Source organism: Schistocerca piceifrons, chromosome 1 (genome assembly GCF_021461385.2).
Source record: "Schistocerca piceifrons isolate TAMUIC-IGC-003096 chromosome 1, iqSchPice1.1, whole genome shotgun sequence".
Taxonomy (NCBI): Eukaryota; Metazoa; Arthropoda; class Insecta; order Orthoptera; family Acrididae; genus Schistocerca; species Schistocerca piceifrons.
Window position 1 is genome coordinate 145,511,912 of NC_060138.1, and position 20,677 is coordinate 145,532,588.

At 42.9% G+C, this 20,677-nt stretch overlaps 1 non-coding gene across 1 annotated transcript; it reads right to left on the minus strand.

The window, feature by feature from the left end:
- Nucleotides 1–20,361: 20,361 nt before the first annotated feature.
- Nucleotides 20,362–20,436, minus strand: Trnat-ugu. The gene has a single exon. It is a non-coding gene; the product is annotated as a tRNA-Thr (tRNA).
- Between the last annotated feature and the right edge of the window lie 241 nt (nucleotides 20,437–20,677).

Sequence of the window (20,677 nt, forward strand, 5' to 3'; positions counted from 1 at the left end):
GCTACAAAAATCCGTCGATCATCGACTTATGACAAATGAAAACTACTTAAGAGCCTAAAGCAACGTCACGGGTTCCTCTCCCATTCAGTCCGTGCAGAAGACAAGCGATTCTATTACAATATTTTACCTATTTATATCTTAACTAATTCTTGTAGTCTTTGTCAGTTTTGACTACCTATCGTTTGTCCTGTGGCGGTTTTCACATCCACAGATAGTATTTCACACTCTTTGAATAATCATTTATAATAGCAAAATTCATAATTATCTTTTTCCTCACAAAATTATGTGTCCTTTTGAAATTCGATTAACAGAAGTACATATAAATTATTTGTTACAGTGAGCATTATACATCTAAATGTTCTTTTAACTTTCACTTTGGATGCGTGCTGCCAGAGAACGTTACAGCGCGCGATCTGAGTTTGATCGAGCTCAGATTGTGATGGTCCGGAGGCACAGTACGAGCATTTCAGAAACTGCACGACTTGTCGGATTGTCGGATGTTCAAGGAATTCTGTGGCGAGTGTTTCCAACAAGTGGTGAAACCACGTCCAACCAACGTGCGTCACGTTCAGTTGCGAGAATTAGACGACTTGTGTGAGTATATGTAGTGCCAACTCCATCCAGTGACCCACCAAGGCCTCCTTGCTTCCATGCCACGATGTGTCACCGCTGTTACCCGTGCTAAAGGTAGTTGATCATAATGTTCTGGTGATCAGTGGATAGACCAGAACAAAGTTAAAAAAAAAAATAAAAATAAAAAAAACCTCAAGATATGAATTGCAGTCCGTATGATCAGCATTTTCAAGGAAGAGCGATTGAATTCCATCTCCGTATCAGAGCCAGAGCCAGGACCAGAGGCAGGCAGTTCGAGTCGGGGTGGTGGATGGAATCTTCAGTGCTGGAATTTGGCGTGAAAGGGGGAGGAAAGGTGTACAGGGAAACTAATTCCAATTTGTAATTTAACCTATTTATGATACCTTTGTGAGTGTACTTGAAGACAGTTTCCCTAAGAAGACAGTGAAACATAATTGTAAGAAATCCTCTAAAAGGATAAAAACATCTTCTAAACAGAAAGGAGAAATGTGTCTTATAGCCAGAAGGAGTAATGATCCAGAAACAGTCAAACATTATAAAATGTGCTGCACTGTATTAAGAAAAGTTATTAAAAAGTCCGGAAGTATGTGCATTATTTCTGGGATTAGCACCTCTGATAATGGAACTAAAACAATTTGGAATATTGTGAAAAGGGAAACAGGGCAACCGACAGCACAAAAAGACTGTATTTCAATTAAATTCAATGTAAAGTTGATTATAAAAAAGTCAGAAGTAGAAAATATTTATAATAATAATTTTTTAAGTGTTGTAGAGAAAATAGGATCTAACTTTTCATCAGAAAATGCAAGGCTATATATCTAAGAGGCACTAATTATTTGATTTGATAAAACTGAATTTCAACGCACTTGTCCTACTAAAATTAGAAAAGTAATAAATTCACTCATAAGTGAATTTCCAGTAGAGTACAAAAAGCTTGTTCCCGACAGATAAGTCGGATTCTCAGCTACGTATGTAGTAGCGCACTGAAACAGGGCATTTTTCCGGGTAGTGTGAAATATGCTGTTGTTAAACCATTGCATAGAAAAGGGGATAGGTCAAAAAATATCTGCATGCAAATTACAGTCCGTCGCAGCAGCACGCCTTGGCAAAAGATGATAAAACATCTGATTTTTTCCCCGCAGATGAAATCGAAAGGAAGTCTAAAGGATAGCAGCGTTGGGAGTCTGTCTGTGATAGAGATTGGTTACAAAACATGCACATTCGCCACCGCAGAATATTGCTCAAAAGCGTGGGACCGGTACAAACAGGACTAACAGGGGATTTAAACACGTACAAAGAATGGGAAGACTAAGGGTCTCAGGTTTATTTGATCTATTTGAGAGCTTCACGGTGATGCTAAAAACCTGAGCTGGTAGACACTTGAACCATTATGAAGTTAGTAATCAAGGAATACACTACCACCCTCCTTCGAATCGCTCCCGTAGGGATCGCGAAAACGAGATTAGACTAACTGCAGCACCCATAGAGGATTTCTGCAGACATTCTCCCCGCGTTCCACACGTTGATGGAATGGGAAGGAACGCTAGTAAATGGTGCAGTGTGCTTTACGTTCTACCATGCATTTCACAGTGGTTTGCAGAGTACAGAAGTAGAAGTAGCGTTGTCTGCAGTGAGTGGCGGAGTATAATGTCCGGTTTGAAATTACATTCTAAGACATAAAGAACGACGTACCACGAAGGAATTATCCGAATGGGACGGAAATCGGTATATGTGATGAACATACTTTGTCAGACGAACGGTAATGATTTCAGAGAAACTGGCTCATTTATACCAGAGAAAGAGATTCACAAATTAAGCAAGTCAGTGACACGTTGGTCCACCTCTGGCCCTTATACAGCCAGTTATTCACATTGGTATTGATTTACAGAGTTGTTGGATGTTCTCCTGAGGGCTATCGTGCCGCATTCTGACTACATGGCGCGTTAGATCGTTAAGATCCCGAGCTGGTTGGAGGACCCAGCCCAGTATGGTCCAAACGGTCTCAACTGGAGAGAGATCCGGCAACCTTACTGGTAGGGTTTGGCAAACACGAAAACAAAGAGAAGAAACTGGGGATGTGGAGCATTATCTTGCTGAAATGTAAGCCCAGGATAGTTTGCCATGAAGGGCAACAAAACGGAGTGTAGGATATCGTCGACGTACCGCTGTGCTGTAACCGTGCCGCGAATGACAAACAATGGGATGCAGCTGTGAAAAGAAATGCACTCCAGACCGTCACTCCGTATGGCGGGCGACAGTCAGACTGGTAATGTACAGCCATCTGGGGACTCTCCAGACATGTCTTCGGCCTGGAAACTTTTTGACTTGAGTAGAACTGTCTTCAGCGACGAGCCCCACTTCCAAATGAGCGCCAGTTACCAGTGAAGACGTGTCTATATCTACATATATACTCCGATAGCCACCAAGCGGTGTGTGGTGGAGGGCACAATTCGCGCCAGTCATATTTCCCCCCGTCTGTTCCACTCGCGGATCGCGCGAGGGAAAAACGACTGTCTGAATGCCTCAGTACGAGCTCTAATTTCCCTTATCTTTGAATGGTGATCATTGTGCGATTTGAAAGTTGGTGGTAATAATATATACTCTACATCCTCGGCGAAGATCGAATTTCGGAATTTAGTGAGCAGCCCCTTCCGCTTAGCGCGCCGTCTATCTGCAAGTGTGTTCCACTTCAAACTTTCTACGAGATCTTTAACGCTATCGTGGTGGCTAAATGTACCAGTCACGAATCTTGCCGCTCTTCTTTGGACCTTCTCAATCTCTTGAATCAGACCCAACTGGTAAGGGTCCCATACAGACGAACAGTACTCTAAGACTGGACGAACTAACGTATTGTAAGCTAGTTCCTTTGTTGAAGGATTACGTCGCTTCAGGATTCGACCAATAAACCGCAATCTAGAGTTCGCCCTGGCCGTTAGTTGTGTAATCTGATCATTCCATTTGAGATCATTTCGAATAGTCACACCCAGATACTTAACGGATGTTACCGCTTCCAAAGACAGGGCATTTATTTTGTACTCGTACATTAATGCGGATTTTCGATTTCTTATACGCAGTAGGTTACACTTACTGATATTGAGAGATAACTGCCAGTCATTACACCACGCATTTATTTTCTGCGAATCCTCATTGATATGTTCACTACTTTCGTGTCATACTACTTTCCTGTAGACTACAGCATGATCGGCAAACAGTCTAACGCCTCTATCAATACCATCAACCAGATCGTTTATGTAAATCGTAAAAAGCAGCGGACCTATTACACTGCCCTCGGGCACACCTGAAGTTACTCTCGTTTCTGTTGAAGTCATTTCGTTCAGGACGACATAGTGCTCCCTGTCTGTTAGAAAACTATCTAGCAAACCGCATATGTCATTGGATAGGCCGTAAACGCGCACTTTTCGGAGCAAGCAACTGAGTCGAACGCCTTTCGAAAGTCGAGAAATATGGCATCAACCTCGGAGCCGGTACCTAGAGCCTGCTGCACAGCATGCGCAAAGAGGGCCAGCTGTGTTTCGCATGACCGCTGTTTCCTAAAACGGTGCTGGTTTCTGCAGATGAGCTTCTGAGAGTCTAGAAAGGTCGTTATGTCTGAACACAAAATATGTTCCATGATTCTACAACAAATCGATGTCAGCGAAATTGGCCGGTAATTATGTGCATCCTATTTTCTACCCTTTTTATGGATTCCTGTGACCTGGGCCTTCTTCCAGACTGTAGACGCCGTAGTCAGCGGTTGAATACCAAACTGACTGTCGCCCGCCACATGGCGTCGACAACCGAGTGTGGTGGTCTGGGGCGCCATTCCTTTCCATAGCAAGACCCTTCTGCTTGTCATCCGCAGCATCCTTATTGCACAACGGTACGCTGACGATATTCTATGCCCCGTTTCGTAGCTCTTCCTGGCAAGAGGTCCTGGGAATAAATTTCAGCAAGATAATGCTCGCCTGCACAGGGCAAATATTTCTGCTCCTTTTCTTCGTGCTCGCTTCCTAACTTGGCCAGCAAAGACGCCGAATCTCTTCGCAACTGACAACGTTTGGAGCATTATTGGCAGGACCTAACAACCATCTTGGGATTCTGACGATCTAACCCGGCAGTCGGACATAATTTGGCACGATATCGCTCACTGTCAGTAGGACATCCGAGAATTCTATCAATCAATACCAAGCCGAATAACTGGTAAAGGCCACAGGTGGACCAACCCATTATTGACTTGCTCATTTTTTGTAGCTCTTTCTGTTAAATAAATCATCCAATTTTCGAAAATTGTGATCATTCGTTTGTCTTTACATGATCGTCACATATACCGATTTCTACCCCATTCGCACCATTCCTTATTGGTGTCTCGTTTTCTTTTTTTTTTCTTTTTTGTCTCGGAGTGTATTACTTTGAAAGGTACCAGCGTGGAATTCGTTGGGAATGGTTTAGAAAAGACACGGATAACCTAAATTTGTATGGCCAGATTGTATATCTTATCTCTGCACTTGCCCATAAGGAGGCCAGTATCATAGCTAACGCACAAGTAGGTCTCCATCACTTAAATAAGTATGAAACGTTGTTCGGAAGTAAAGTCTGGTAGCTTCATGAAATAGTGGCGTTTTTGTGTAATACCTTGGTGGGGGTGATAAGAAGGGCCAGGAGGTACACGAAATGAAAGCTACGTTGAACCAACTGAAAGCCACGTGAAATTCGCACTGAAATTCACGCGTCAGGAGACGGTCTTAACCCGGTTCTACATTTTACGGTTCTCAGCTACAGGTGCCAATCATCGTGTCACTTTCGGCGGTGTTTAAGCCGAGGCGTGAAGTAAGAGGCTGCAGCGCACCCGGACCTGCGGTCGTGTGTATGTATGTGTGAGTACGCCCAGAGTGTGCTCACGCCCTCTGCACCGCTGAGCCCCTCTCACGATATCAATAACAATTTCCGTATAAAATAAATTTTATGTATGCGCGCCACACATGGCAACAAGATGGGCGCCTTCGCGCGCACACACATACTCCTCTTTTTTACAGTCCTCCTCGTTCCGCCGGCCATCGATCGAACTCTATGCCAATTAAGAAATATACATCATATCCACTTCACACTTTATACAGCGTTCAGGTTCTCCGCTGTCGGCCGCCCGAGGCGAAGAGGCGTGTCGGAGAAGCAAAAAGAAGGCGGCTGCGCCGACTCGATCGGTGGGCGCAGTCGTTTGTATATTAATATCGGCGCGGAACGATAAATCAGCGGGCAAACTATGTATCGATAGATAGGTTACGGCGATACCCCAGTACTTAGAGCCGGCCGGCGGGGAATGTGCTTTCTAATTATTTATTATTAAAACCGGGGCCCATCCGTTGGATCGGTGCCTTCCAGTGCGTCGTAAACCGGGCCCTCGCCGGCCGTGATTGCAGGGGGGGAAGTGTTAAAATAACAGCTGTTAGGGCACGCAAGAGATGCGGCCAGATAGTTTTTTAACAGGCGTTATTACCGGCTCTAAGTACATTAATTATTCCGGGCAGAGCCGTCGTTTTGTGTGTGTGGTTCGGCTGCGAGCCACACCCCCGCTCGAGAGATCACGCCGCCTCCCCCCCTCCTCCACCCCCTTCTTCCCCCCCAACTCCCCTGCGACAATAAGTCACAGCCACCACCGACCGCTCCTCATATTTATTCAGGGGCACAGAGTAATCTAGTACGGCTGTTTAATTCATTTAGGCGGGCCACGGGCCGAACGGGGAAAAGTATCACTATGGCGGGCTGCCTCGTTATCTGCGCAGCCCCATCGCGCGAGGGTGGAAAACTTACCACCCTCACCCCACCCTCTCCTCGGATGCCGCCCGAAGGGGTGAGCGAGAGAGGCTCGTGCGCGCCGGGGTTTGCTCCGATGGGTGGGCCGCCGAGAATAGCTGTCGGGGGTGGACTCGTAATCTGGCCATCTCCGAACACACTTCGGTGGTGCTCCGAGTTATGTAAAACAGATGTTTAATGGCCGGCGCTTTAACTCGTTGTAACCAGCACCGCGGCCGTATCTGCCTAAAGCATGGCGTATTTGTGCCCATTACGGGCGTAAAGTGGCAGACTAAAGTGAAAAGTTTAACAAATTACAGAGTACAGTTCTGAAAGGTGGCACTGGACATGAAGGACTACAGCAAGAAAAAATATTACGAAGTGTCGGACAGGGGTGAGGATTATCACCGTCATTGTTCGGCTTGTATATACGAGGAAATATTACAAGAACAGCTTTTTTAAACTTCCTATAGACCAGAAATAAAAGGCAATAATTTATAAGAATTATTTTATTAGTAAAATTACGTATACTTATGGTTACTTTTCGACTTAATCACCTTAATGATCGACGCATTTGTCATATCTGTGGACAATGTTTCCAGTATCGTCATCATAAAATGTAGCCGCCAATGAACTAAAATGAGTCTTGAGGTTGCCTCGAAGTTCCTCGTTAGTTTGGAGGTACTGCACTTCCAGCCGCGTCTTAAGTTCAGGGAAAATATGGAAATCACTCCACACTAGGTCGTGTCTGAATTGCGGGTGACCGACACTGCCCGACTGAAATTGCTCGAGGAGCAGTTGGGTTGCACCAGGACTATGACGACTGGAGTTATCATGGATCAGAGCAATTCCGGAAGTCAGCACGGACTACGATTAAGGCAACTGTTCATTGTGAAACTTTACGACGTTTGAGGAGAATCATCCAGAACTGAAGTGGAAGACTCCTGGAATTGTTCTGATGCTCGACAACGCCATTCTTCATAGTACTGGTGCAGTTCGGTGGTACCTTGAAGAATTTCAGTCTGACATTTTCGATCACCCACCATGAGGTTCCCGCCTATCGCCGAGTGACTTTCATCTTTTCGTTCACCTGAAGAAGTGGCTGGGACGTCAGCGCGTCCAAACTAAAGAGACAACTTCAGGGCTCATTTAAGTTCATTGGCAGCAACCAATTTTGAAGAGGACATTGGAAAGAAAATTCCTGGCAGATTAAAACTGTGTGCCGACCCAGGACTTGAACCAGGTACTTTTCGCTTTCGCGGGCAAGTGTCCTACCGACTGAGCTACCCAAACACTACTCACAATGAGCCCTCACAGCTGTACTTGCTCAGTACTTCATCTCCTACTTTCCAAACTTTATAGAAGTTCTCTTGCATACCTTGAGAGACTAGCATTCATGGAAGAAACTATACTGCAGAGACATGACTTAGCCAAAGCACCAGGTTTTTTTTTTTTCAGAATGAATTTCTCATTCTGCAGCGGAGTGTGTATTGATCTGAATCCTCCTGACAGATCAAAGCACACTCTGCCAAATACGATCAAGAAAGTTGTGAATAAAAATGTCCTTCCAAAATAGATCGCATGCTCCATTTCGTCAATGTCAAATTCAGCGGGACAAATCTAGTGAACTGAGTTTAAACTTCAAACGCCTCCACACTAACTAATGAGTACTATCGACTAGGGATGTCAAGTTCATTACGTACTTCTAGATTTCTATTATCGTTCGTCATAAGCGATTTCAAATCTTCAAATGTATGTGAATTCCTAAGGGACCAAACTGCTGAAGTCATCGGTCCCTAGACTTACACACTACTTAAACTAACTTACACTAACTTATGCTAAGAACAACACACACACCCATGCCAGAGGGAGGACTCGAACCTCCGGCGGGAGGGGCCGCGCAATCTGTGACATGGCGCCTCTAACCGTGCTGTCACTTCGCGCGGCTCTGAACAGTCCTCTAAGACTGAAGAAGACGCTGCCGTTTCCCATTTAGTAAAGTCAACAGAAGATCATAATAAATTGCAAAATGACATAGACAAGATCTAGGCATGGTGCTAAAAGTATCAAATGACCAGTACTTATAAAAACTAAGGTCCTCCATTTGAGTACTAAAAAATTACGTTAAATTTCGGTTACACGATAAATCACAAAGATTTAAAGGTTGCCTGTTCAGCTCAATAGGAAGGAATTAAATTACAATAACTAAAAAAATAGGAGCCATCACTGGCAGAACATTTAGAAGCTGTAACAAGTCTACTAAAGAGGTTGCCTCAAAACGCTAGACCGTCATCTTCTGGAGTATTGCTCTGCGGTGTGGGACCTTATCCGACTGAACTGACAAAAGATATGAATTGTTTTGTATTATCGCGAAATAGGGGATAGATTGTATTGATTGATGTGGTGCCGCCGATGCCCATCGATGTCTTTAAAGATACTTACCCGAAGCTGATTGCACTGATATACATGGAAATAAACTAAACAATTTCCCTTACACTGAGAGAGAATCCATTTGGGTTCTCAGAAAAACACAGTCCATAGCCCTCCTAAGAATAAAATTGACTTCTTCGTTCTTTGTCCAAGGTAGCAGTCCACATCTTATCAGAGTCGAAGAGCCTGCAGTCAAATAAATATCAACCAATACATATATTAAAATTGTATTATTTAAAAAAAGGAAAAAGACACATTTACTTCCGTTTGTGTTGTTGCTGGTGGCTACACAATCGCTAAAGTAATGAAAGAAGTCCCCATGCTAAGCCCTACCCACCGCTACGTGACGAAAAAACATCATAGATTTTAATGGTTGGAACATCGCAGCTTTCCGAAACGTGGCAGAACACCACAGTTTACCGATGTTCAACAATTGCAGAATTTGTTAAAAAGGTTATTCAGAAGGAAATAAGGAAGATACTTATTTTTTATGGGACAAACTGAGATCATACATTAATTTTGTGTCCCTTATTTATGTTTATGAACATAGCTTTCTTTAAGACAGTGAAATTGAGTACTGAGTTACGTTAGTGGATAACTGTTTACGAGCCAAAGCTGTGCGCCCCTCCGACGATTTAAAAAGAAATAGATACATATAAAAGAAGTACCATTCTGTGGCGGATGGCATCAGATGAACAGTGTATGGGACTCTGTTAACAAGACTGCAGATTTCCTGAAACGGATCTACTTCGTTGCAGATGTATTCCGTTTGCCTACATACTTTTTCAACACTGTCGGTTTCTGTTATCTTGTATGCTCTTGCGTGAAAGTATATATAGACTTAGCAATGACACAAAAGAGATAATAAAATTTCAGCTATGCGTTAATTCGCTGTTTCATTGGTCCTGGTAGAATATTTTATAAATTATGAATGAAAAACACGGGACACGGTATTTATTATTTAACTAAAGAGTTTAAGGCATTTAGTTAAATAATAAATACTGTAGAGCTAGTTGTTTTCACTAGGCGTTGCTGTGGCTCAACCTGATTAAATGGAAAAGAAAGAAAAAGAAGGAGTTTTTAAAACGTATGCGAATTAGATATACTTCCAGTCACTTTCTTTCCCCTGTCTCTCTAAATCTTCTCTTCCTCCACCCTCTCTCTGTCCATCTTCTCCTCCCCTACCTCTCTCCATCTCCTCCTGCCCCCTCTCTTTCCCCCTCTTTCTGTTTATCACCTCCTCCCCTGTTTCTGTATCCGTGTTCTCCTCCCCCTATCTCTCCATCTTCTCCTGCGCCCTCTCTCTGTCCGTCGTCCCCTTTCCACTGTCTACCTGCATTTCCACCCACCTCCTGTTCTTCTCCTCTTGCCCCTCTTTCTGACTTTGAGCATTGTTTATTGCTATTGCATTTTCACTTTCTGTAGTAGTGTTCTAATAATAAGCCAATAAGCCATAAATACAACTTTCCTGTTTGCTAGCAACGTTTCACTATTGTACAGGGTGAGTCACTAACTTTTGCCACCCAGAATAACTCCGAAAGTATGGTAGTAGCTGAAACGTTTGTGGGACAAAATTTGCATGGGACAACGGGGGCCTTAATATGAAGTTGGTTCTTTGTTGCCAGGTAGGGTCGCGTCAGAGATATGGTCAGTTATTTATTTATTTTTTTTTTTTTAAATGGGATGCTACAGTTTGGTACTTATTTTCTGGCAGTGGCTATCGAGAGGAATCCAATGATGTGTAACGGTAAGATCTTTGAAGGTCAACAAAGGTCAGAAATGTGGCATGAACGTTCATTTACAACAGGTGTTCGAAGTGATGACCACTGGTATCAATGCAGTGCTGCAATCTTCTTATCATGGATTGAGTGGTATTCCTTATCACTTCAGCACTTATCGAAGCACATGCTCTGACAATTCTCTCTCGTATATGGTACAAACACTAAATATTCGCCGAATACGGAGTACCCATCTAACTTGCCAGTGACATGTAAACACTATTTGACGGTTTCGCAATACAACAGTAATAGGAACGGCAAGATTAGTATCCTCGAATGAAGCGAATGCGAAAGATGTATTCCTTCGAAGAACAAGTCGATATGCTTCTCATTTAGGGAAAATACCAACGAAATTCAGTGAGAACTAGAGACTTATATGTTGAAAGATATCCTCGACGTACTCAACTCACACGTCGTACATTTAAATATTTGTATGATAAATCGAGAACAACTGGATTTATAACGCGTCGGAAACATATGCACAAAGGAAAGTTACTAAAGAGGAAACGGAACTTGGTACTCTTGCCATTTTTGTTCGAGATCCTTGTGTTAGTTCGCGACAAATCGCAAGGGAATCTGGCATGAGCCAGAGTAGTGTTGTTCGTGTTCTCCATCGCCATAAAGATCATCCTTACAATATCAGTCTCCACCAAGAATTAACGGATTGTATGGGTCGCATTGAATTCTGCCGACGGGCTCAACATCAGATTCAAAGGGATGACACATTTAGCAATTTGATTTTATTTACTGACGAGGCTACATTCACGAACCATGGAAATGTTACTTAGCATAACATATATTAATGGGCAACTGAAAATTCATGTTGGCTGCGGCAAGTTGAACACCAAAGACCGTGGTCGGTGAATGTATGGTGTGGGATTCTGGAGGACAGTATTATAGGCCCCTATTTCATCGAAGGAAATGTTAACGGTAGGAAGTTTGTTTTGCTCGGGACCTGACACTAATTTCTTTGTATGCAGTTGTCTGACAGGTCTTGTGTGTGTGTGTTTCCTTCGTCGAAAACACCTCCAGAACTCAAAGGGCTCATTTGTAGTGCACTCGCGTGACTGTACTTGGTTTGAGAATGTATGGGGAGAAATGAATTATCGCTTGGCTCAGGGCTTAATTTCTGCCGGAAAACTTGTTTTGAACTCACTGGAACAAGTCATCACCGGCGATTTAAAATAGTACACGTGTATTAAATCGCAACGTAAATATAAATTGCCGCAGCGGCGGCGCCAGCGAATATGACAATGGAGGACCAACGTGATGCCATGGGCAGAGGCAAGATACGGTGTGTGTGTGTGTGGAGGGGGGGGGGGGGGGTCTGTGTATACAAGGTAAGTTTACCCAGCAGCTACAATGTAATTGTTTGAACGTTGGGGCCGAAAGACAGAAAATTTTAGAGACCAGGGAAAAAAAAATCACAATGGGAGTCCCACAGGGTTCAGTTCTGGCCCCTTGGGTCCACTCCTGTTCCTTATATATGATAATGACCTTCCACTTAAAATTCAATAAACAAAATTGGTACTTTTTGCAAACGATACTAGCCTTATAAATTCCCTTAGAGATATGCAACAAAAGAGCTTATAAATGATATTTTCCAATTATTAAGTGGTTCTCTGAAAATAGACTGCCCCTAAATTTTGAAAACACACACTAGATTTAGTTCTGGGCAATACCAGCAAGTGATGTAGCAAGTGAGCAGAAGTTAATAAGTAGGGTAGAATGCTCCAAATGTGTGGGTATACTTACAGACGAAAACTTGAGCTGGAAGAAGCATAATACTTACCTTCTCAAACAGTGAAGTTCAGCTACTTTTGCTCTTCGTATAACTGCTAATATTCGAAAGATACGTGTCAACCTCCTAACAGTTTCTAAAAGAATTCCCCTGGAACTGCAACAGAAAGGCAATTATTTTCGCCTGGCTTTTAACCATTTGTAACTTAGAGAGAAAAGTCGTAGAATCAACATTTCGCTTGAAGCGAGGTTAAAATTTGTTTCTTTTGCCAAATCACAGTCGAGTTTACACAATGTCACCTCACTAACATGTTGTGCAGATACAGTTGGTAGAGAATTCTGAAACAGTGGCTCATTAATTTTATTAAATGAGGAACTGAGGAAAAATAAGGTCAACAGATTGTGAAAAAGCACATCCTCGGTACAAAAATAAATGTGTAATGTCTTCACTTATGTTGTTTCAAAAAGCATAGCATAACTCGTTTCACCATCTACTGATAGCCCTTAAAAATTACGTTCTTTCATTTAAAAAGTCTGCAGTTAGTGGAATAACACGGTAGATAATGAAGTTTCGGATAATAACCATATGTCAAAATATCCATCTCTTTGCATGCTACCATTTGCCAACGTCTCGTTTCGATATCTCAATGCGGTTATGAAATACGAGATCTTAAGGTATGCACTTTACAGCCAATGTTTAATGACTTTTTTTCTTCGTTTCGTCCAAACTATCTCCTCCCAGAATAAAGAAAGCCAATAACTCGCAGCAGAAAATGTCCATTGTCAGAGTCACCAGAAAGATTTCGCTTATAACTTTCGATGGTCGTTTCTGGACCAGGGTGACTTGCATCAAACTGATACATTCACCCTTCTCCATCACCCCTGAAAGTTTGTAGCAACATCCCGGAATCACCCAGTATCCATACAGTGGTAAACAGCAGCCCTACAATATTTTCCTTTTGGTACACGCCCGAAGTCACTTCTAAATCTGACGATTTCGCTCCAATGAGAACATGGTGTTGGCCTTCTAGAGCAGCATTGTTCTGAACAATGATTCCACTACTGAATCTCATTTCATTTCTAAAAAGGATCTATAGGTTTCATTTGACACATTTTATGGTCTCTGCAAGTTCGATAGGAAAGGATTCTGAACCCAAGAATTCATTTTCAGTTTTGTATTTGCTCTTCAGGAGAATAAGTATCAAAAAATGCACGGATGTCATGGTGACGTTGAACCAATTCTTCCTACATTTAGTTTCTTAATTACAAAAATCAAAAAAATTTAATATTTTTAATGCAGTTATTTTGTTACAAGTAACAATAACAACACTCAACACTCAATAAACATTCAAATTATCATACAAATTACAACAATTAAAAGCCAAGAATGATGAGATGTTTCCAAAAGCCGTGTAGCTGTATGAAGTTGGTTTAATCACAACTACCGGTTTCACGTCAGCATTGACGCATCTTCACGTATATAACGTTTATATTTCCATAATGCAGATGGACAATTACGGAGTCCCATCTTTCCGGAAGTTATCCACATTAAAAGTCAAACGACAATGGTGGATTGTCATAATAAAATTGAGTAAACCCAAAATATGCTTGTACAAATGTACGAAGTAAGACTGCTGTATCAGCCAGGTGGCCGGCTGGTGTGGCCGAGCGGTTCTAGGTGCTTCAGTCTGGAACCGCGCGACCGCTACGGTCGCAGGTTCGAATCCTACCTCAGGCATGGATGTGTGTGATGTCGTTAGGTTAGTTAGGTTTAAGTAGTTCTAAGTTCTAGGGGACTGATGACCTCAGATGTTAAGTCCCATAGTGCTCAGAGTCATTTGAACCATTTTTTGAGCCAGGGTAGGTAATACCACGTATGATATAGTATGAGATACGGCAGACACCAACTATATAAAACCAATGAAGTATAACTTAAAATCCCGTGTAATGTGCGTACTTACGCCGTATTGCTAACGGACCGATGTTATGTAAGAAGCCCATGGAGGCTGGCAATAATGAGTGTACTGCTAGCTTCTATGGGCTACTTACACAACTTCGACCTGTTAGAAATATGGCGGGAGAACGCACATTACACGGGATTTTAAGTTTTACGTCATTGGTTTTATACAGTTTGTGTACAGGATCTTATATCGTACATGGTGTTATCTGGCCTGGCTCACTCGGCAGTCATACTTCGACCATTTTTGATCGTAGCATAATTGTAGATTTATATGCTGCTTGTCGCCTCATTTTCCACTGTTACGTACTGAGAGAAAAAAATAATCTTTGTAAAACCAACATTGATATGATATTTATTGCCTTCATTTTTCTCAGTGTGTGACAAGACTTAATGTTCTTTGTTTTTTAGGTTGCCATTATTTTTGCGGAGTCCTTACAGAGTCCTCTGTAAAGACTCTGCAGAGGACACATTGAGTATCACTGTTTTAGAGTGGTAGACCATCTGCAAGGAGATATCTTTCTCATATAGGCACGTGTATAATACGGCCACTTTGTACAAGTTGACACTTGTTTATTTTTAAAATATTTTGTTAGTTACCATCAACTGGGAAACTTAGTAATGTAAGAAAACTTTTCTAGTTTTTGAAGACGATTCTGTTAGTTTGGGGCATAAGTTCGTAGCTTTTTCTCACAAGTTTAACGAACACAATAGATACACGTAACAGCAACTTTAGTCGTCAGTAATACATTTTCCTTCAGAATTTACAACAGTCTGCCAGCACTAGGGTAACTTTTCGATTCTGAGACAATAAAAATCACGTGGTTTTTAGCTGAAGAGCCACGTAAAGAGAACATTTTCATGCAGAGGGGAGTTTCTTGAACGCTGTTCGATAGAGAGCGAGAAAGGTGAAAATTTGAGAGCGCAAATTGAGATAAATAAGGTGGGTACGGAATGACCTCCCAATCCACCTCTTGTATAGCTTTTTTGTCACTCTAGCAGAATGGGGGTGGGCATTATTGTGGAGTTGCATCGCTTCACGCAGTCTTCCAGGTCGTTGTTCTTGGAATGCGTCTGCAAAAAGTCTCAGTTATTAACAATAAATGTCATCACCAGATGCATAACATTATCTTTTGTGGATGCGCGCAGATATTTGTTAAGGGCATTTGCTGCTCTGTTTTGGTTCAACCATTCCTTTCTTTTCCTTGTGTTAGCATAAAGACACCATTTCTCGTCACTAGTAACGTTACAGGATAGGAATGGTCGGCGTTGTTCACCAGACAATTGATGATGAGCAAGCAGAGATCCAATTATGGCCACCTGCTGATTTTTGTGATTTTGGCTTAGAGCATGCGGCAACCATACACCTGATTTTTCAACCTTCCTCATTGGACGCAAATATCGCACGACGCTGGAACGATCACAGTTCATCACAATCGCCAATTCTCAAGTACAGTGATGTGGATCATTTTGAAATAAAGCTTTTAAATGATCTTCATCAAACCACGAAGATCTTTCTGAACGTAAGGAGTCACTAATGTCAAAACGATCCTCCTTGAAACGAGAAAACAGTTTCCTTGCCGTGGTCAGTCCAGTGGCATATACTGAGAGCAAATGTCCCTGCGTGCCTCCGCTGCTGTCACCTCCTTATTTTCTTAAGACAGAAGAATATATCAAAACTGTTCCAGTTTCTCCACTCGTCACACCTTTTTCTAGCGTCCACAGCACCACTCACTATTTCCCAATGACGAAATGATAATATGTTAACGCAAATAGCAACAGTGAACTACAAATAAGAACACGATATATGTAAATAAACCCATAATATCCGGAATACCAACATGCAAAACAAAAACGCTACAAAATAATTTACCAGCCGAATATCTGGCGGTGTGCCAAGCTCCTGAACTAATCAACAGAGGCACCACAGTTCCCATAGCAAAAATGGTTCAGATGGCTCTGAGCACTATGGGACTAACATCTGAGGTCACCAGTCCCCTAGAACTTTGTACTACTTAAACCTAACTAGCCTAAGGACATCACACACATCCATGTCCGAGGAAGGATTCGAACCTGCGACCGCAGCAGTTGCGCGGTTCCGGACTGAGGCGCCTGGAACTGCTCGGCCACCGCGGCCGGCTCCCATAGCATACAGAGCGTCTTCAGCACTGTCATGTGCTTACCGGCCTTCGTGGGTGATTTTCCTTTCGTCTTGTAGGAGATAGTTATTTGGTAGACTTCAAAAGTGTCTCGCCATAATTATTCATTCACATCTGATTATAAACAACTACTTTTTATTAATAAAGTATATAACTGTCTTTCAAATCACTTTAAGATTAAATACGAAGTATTGTGTTGCACTTTAGTTTAATAATAGCACATGAAAATGTTGCACGAGGAAGCTGTCTGGAAAAGGGACAACTTTGCCAGTCTGGAATCTCGCAATATTTTCCGTACTTATTTTTAAATTGTGCATGTTTATGTTTTAGCTCTTTTTGAAATACCAAAACGTATTAAAACCGGAAAGGAAGGCCACAGCTATCAGAATTATTATTCTGTAACTTTCTGGTTTCTCCATATTCAGAGGTTGCTGATTCCTTAACTATGTGTTCAATTAACAAAACGCCGTTGCAGTTGCTAATAAGGATTTTATTAAGACCACGACAGGTTCCAGTCTTTACATCAGGCCATTTTAGAGCGAATTTGAAAACTGCGCAGCAGAGAAGCAATGTCAAATGCATCTGTTAACTTGCTGTCCCTGCAGTGGTTAGTAAGGAAATGAGCAGTGGAAACGGACCTGAAAGGTATAATGTAGCGATTATAACCATTGAAAACGAAGTGCCTCTATTCAAAGATACCGGAGTGGTACGCTGCATGGAACCTACAAGTCCTTAACGCTTCTGTGGAGGCGGAGAATTCGAGATTTCGTATCTTCGAATAACTGACAGAGGGAAAGTTTTACTTCCCAAACACGCCGCATGAAGATTTATTCGGTATGCAAGACCTCATGTGTGTAATTGAACCGCTCGTATTTTTTGGTGACGTCCACTTGTACCACATTTGGCGATGTTCCCTGTATTGCTGTTATAGCTTTTTTTAAAAATAATATTTTCTTAATCTGTCTAGTTTCCACAAAATAGAGATCAATGGTTTTTAAGCATTTTCGTAAATATCAGCTGCCATAGCAGCTGAAAGAAAGAAAAAAATGTGGCAGTCTTGACTCTATAGGTAGTAACTGTTTCTTATGGTGGTAAACCTCCGCGTTTAAATTATAAAGAAGTTCATAACAAGTTATGCTGACTTCATTTGCATAAGAACCGCCAGGGAACGATTAATTGTAAATGACTGAAATTACTCATCGATTGTAGTTGCTACTGATGTTGTTCATATACGAGGGTCACTCCAAAAGAAATGCACACTATTTTTTTTTAAAACCCATCTTTTATTCTACATGTTGAAAGTTTTACGGTGCGTAGATACACCCTTTAGGAACAATATTTTCATTTCTCCACATAATTTCCATCCCTCTCAACTGCCTTACGTCATCTTGGAACCAGCGCCTGTGTACCCGCACGGTAAAATTCTGGACCAACCTGTTGGAGCCACTGTTTGGCAGCGTGCACAAGGGAGTCATCATCTTCAAACCTTGTTCCACGAAGAGAGTCTTTCAGCTTCCCAAAGAGATAATAGTCACATGGAGCCAGGTCAGGACTGTAAGGTAGGTGTTTCAGTGTTGTCCATCAGCGTTTAGTGATCGCTTCCATGGTTTTTTGACTGACATGTGGCCGTACATTGTCGTGCAACAGCCAAACATCCTGCTTTTGCCGATGTGGTCGAACGCGAGTCATTCGAGCTTGAAGTTTCTTCATTGTCGTCACATATACATCAGAATTTGTGGTGGTTCTACTTGGCATGATGTCCACAAGCAAGAGTCCTTCGGAATCGAAAAACACTTTAGCCATAATTTTTCCAGCAGAAGGTGTGGTTTTGATTTTTTTTCTTGGGTGAGTTTGCATGATGCCACTCCATTGATTGCCTCTTTGTCTCTGGTGAAAAATGATGGACACGTGTTTCATCACCTGTCACAATTCTTCCAAGAAATTCATCCCCACCATTCTCTTACTGTTCCAAAAGTTCGCTGCATACCGTTTTTCTTGTTTCTTTGTGAACTACTGTCCACAACCTGGGAACTCACCTGGTACAAACCTTTTTTAACGCCAACACTTTCAGTATTCTGCAAACACTTTCTTCCCCTATCCCAACGTAGCATGACAATTCGTTCACTGTGATGCGTCTGTCAGCGGTCACCAATTCGTTAACTCTCTGCACATTGTCTGGAGTGCGTGCAGTACGAGGCCTGCCGCTGCGAGGACAATCTTCAATATTGCCGTGCCCGCTTTCATCACGTAACCTGCTTGCCCACCGACTAACTGTACTGCGATCGACAGCAGCATCTCCATACACATTTTTCAACCTCTTGTGGATGTTTCACACTGTCTCGTTTTCACAGCACATGAATTCTATGACAGCACGTTGCTACTGACGAACGCCAAGTGTAGCAGTCATCTTGAAGACATGCTGTGACGGCGCCACTCACGGGAACAGTTTGAACTAAGTTTGAAAACAAGCGGGAAAGATGTATCTACACACTGTAAAACTTTCACACGCGCAGAATGAAAACTGTATTTTTGCAAAAGTAGTGTGCATTTCTTTCGGAGTGATCCTCGTAGCATTGTTGCATGGCGAGACTTTGAGTCGCAAGGTGGCTACAAGCCGCCTCAAATATATACGGTGGAGCCCCTCCACGCCCACACCGACATGATGGCCGACATAAAGAGGTTCACTGCCACTTCTGCACAGGTGTTAGTTTTCACTACTTCGGAGGATGAGGTTACTGCGATGTTTGCGTACATTGGCTATGATTAACCATTAATACGCGCTCATCTGGAGATAGAGTGGGTCGAAAATTGAACAAAGCGTAGCGGTTTGAAGGTCAGAGCAAAAAATGTGCCAAGTCAGGAGCCAAAGACATCTACGATAGTCTGATCGGATAGCAAGAGCAGTAGCGGATTCCTTGATATCTGCGATAGATTATGCAAGTTGGTAGTGGGTATCATGCAGGCCGGTACCTCTGACGTTGCGATGCCCTAGCACTCGGCAGCTGCAGCTGGGTACCGGCGTAGTCTTCTCGGCCAGCAACACCATACCGGTAACACTTGAGTTCGTCGTCGGTTAATGTCTGATAGGTCATATACCGTAGAAGGGTAGTGTAGGCGTTTTGTGCGCTAGTGTACTGGTTTATCGGCTCCCCTGCTGTTGCCTGTTGGTCGGCTTTAATAGCAGCCGGCACGTCCTGTCAAATATTGCTGATGTGCGGGGGTCGCCGACGTTGTCGCTTGTGTGTGTTAGCTCGCCATAGTTGATGAGGCCCTAACTAACAGTGTCTTTGGTCGCTTTGCTTCCATCTGTTGTTACGGTCATAGCTCCACAGAGTAGGGATGAAAGAGTTGTTCGCGTGTCTCGTGTTCTGTGTAACAGTGTGGCGAGTTTTTTGAATGCTTCCTTGAGGTTTCAAGGCGGTATTCATTGTGAAGATCCGCGGTGAGAGTGTATCGTTGCTAGTTATACATAGCACTTCGTCCGGTATGACCTGCTGGTGGTGCAGGCGTGTATGAGCTACATATCAGCAGACGGGAGCTGTGTACATCGTCAGAGGTCAGATCAGTGTCATGTATAGGGACCTCGATACCCTCGTATTTAGTGTACTTTCCCTGTTGAGCGCCGGCCGCGGTGGTCTAGCGGTTCTAGGCGCTCAGTCCGGAACCGCGGGACTGCTACGCTCGCAGGTTCGAATCCTGCTTCGGGCATGGATGTGTGTGATGTCCTTAGGTTAGTTAGGTTTAAGTAGTTCTAAGTTCTAGGAGACTGATGACCACAGATGTTAAGTCCCATAGTGCTCAGAGCCATTTGAACCCTATTGAGCAATAGGTAGAGTTATTTGAAATGATAATTAAATGGACACCCTAGCTGCAAACAGGCGTTGATGTACTTCATTGGGGACATGTTGAAAATGTGTGCCCCGACCGGGACTCGAACCCGGGATCTCCTGCATACATGGCAGACGCTCTATCCATCTGAGCCACCGCGGGCACAGAGGATAGTGCGTCTGCAGGGACTTATCCCTTGCACGCTCCCCGTGAGATCCACATTCCCAACATGTCCACACGACTACATTGGCAGTGCGCCTAATAGATGTTTGCCCATCATACTCATTACTCGTGGCAGATTAATCTACCAAGTCCCGTGCGAGTTCGGGCATAGCGTGTGCTTTCGCACAAGAAGGTCAATGGCCGGGAAGCCATATTTTAACTATATATGACGGTAGTCTATG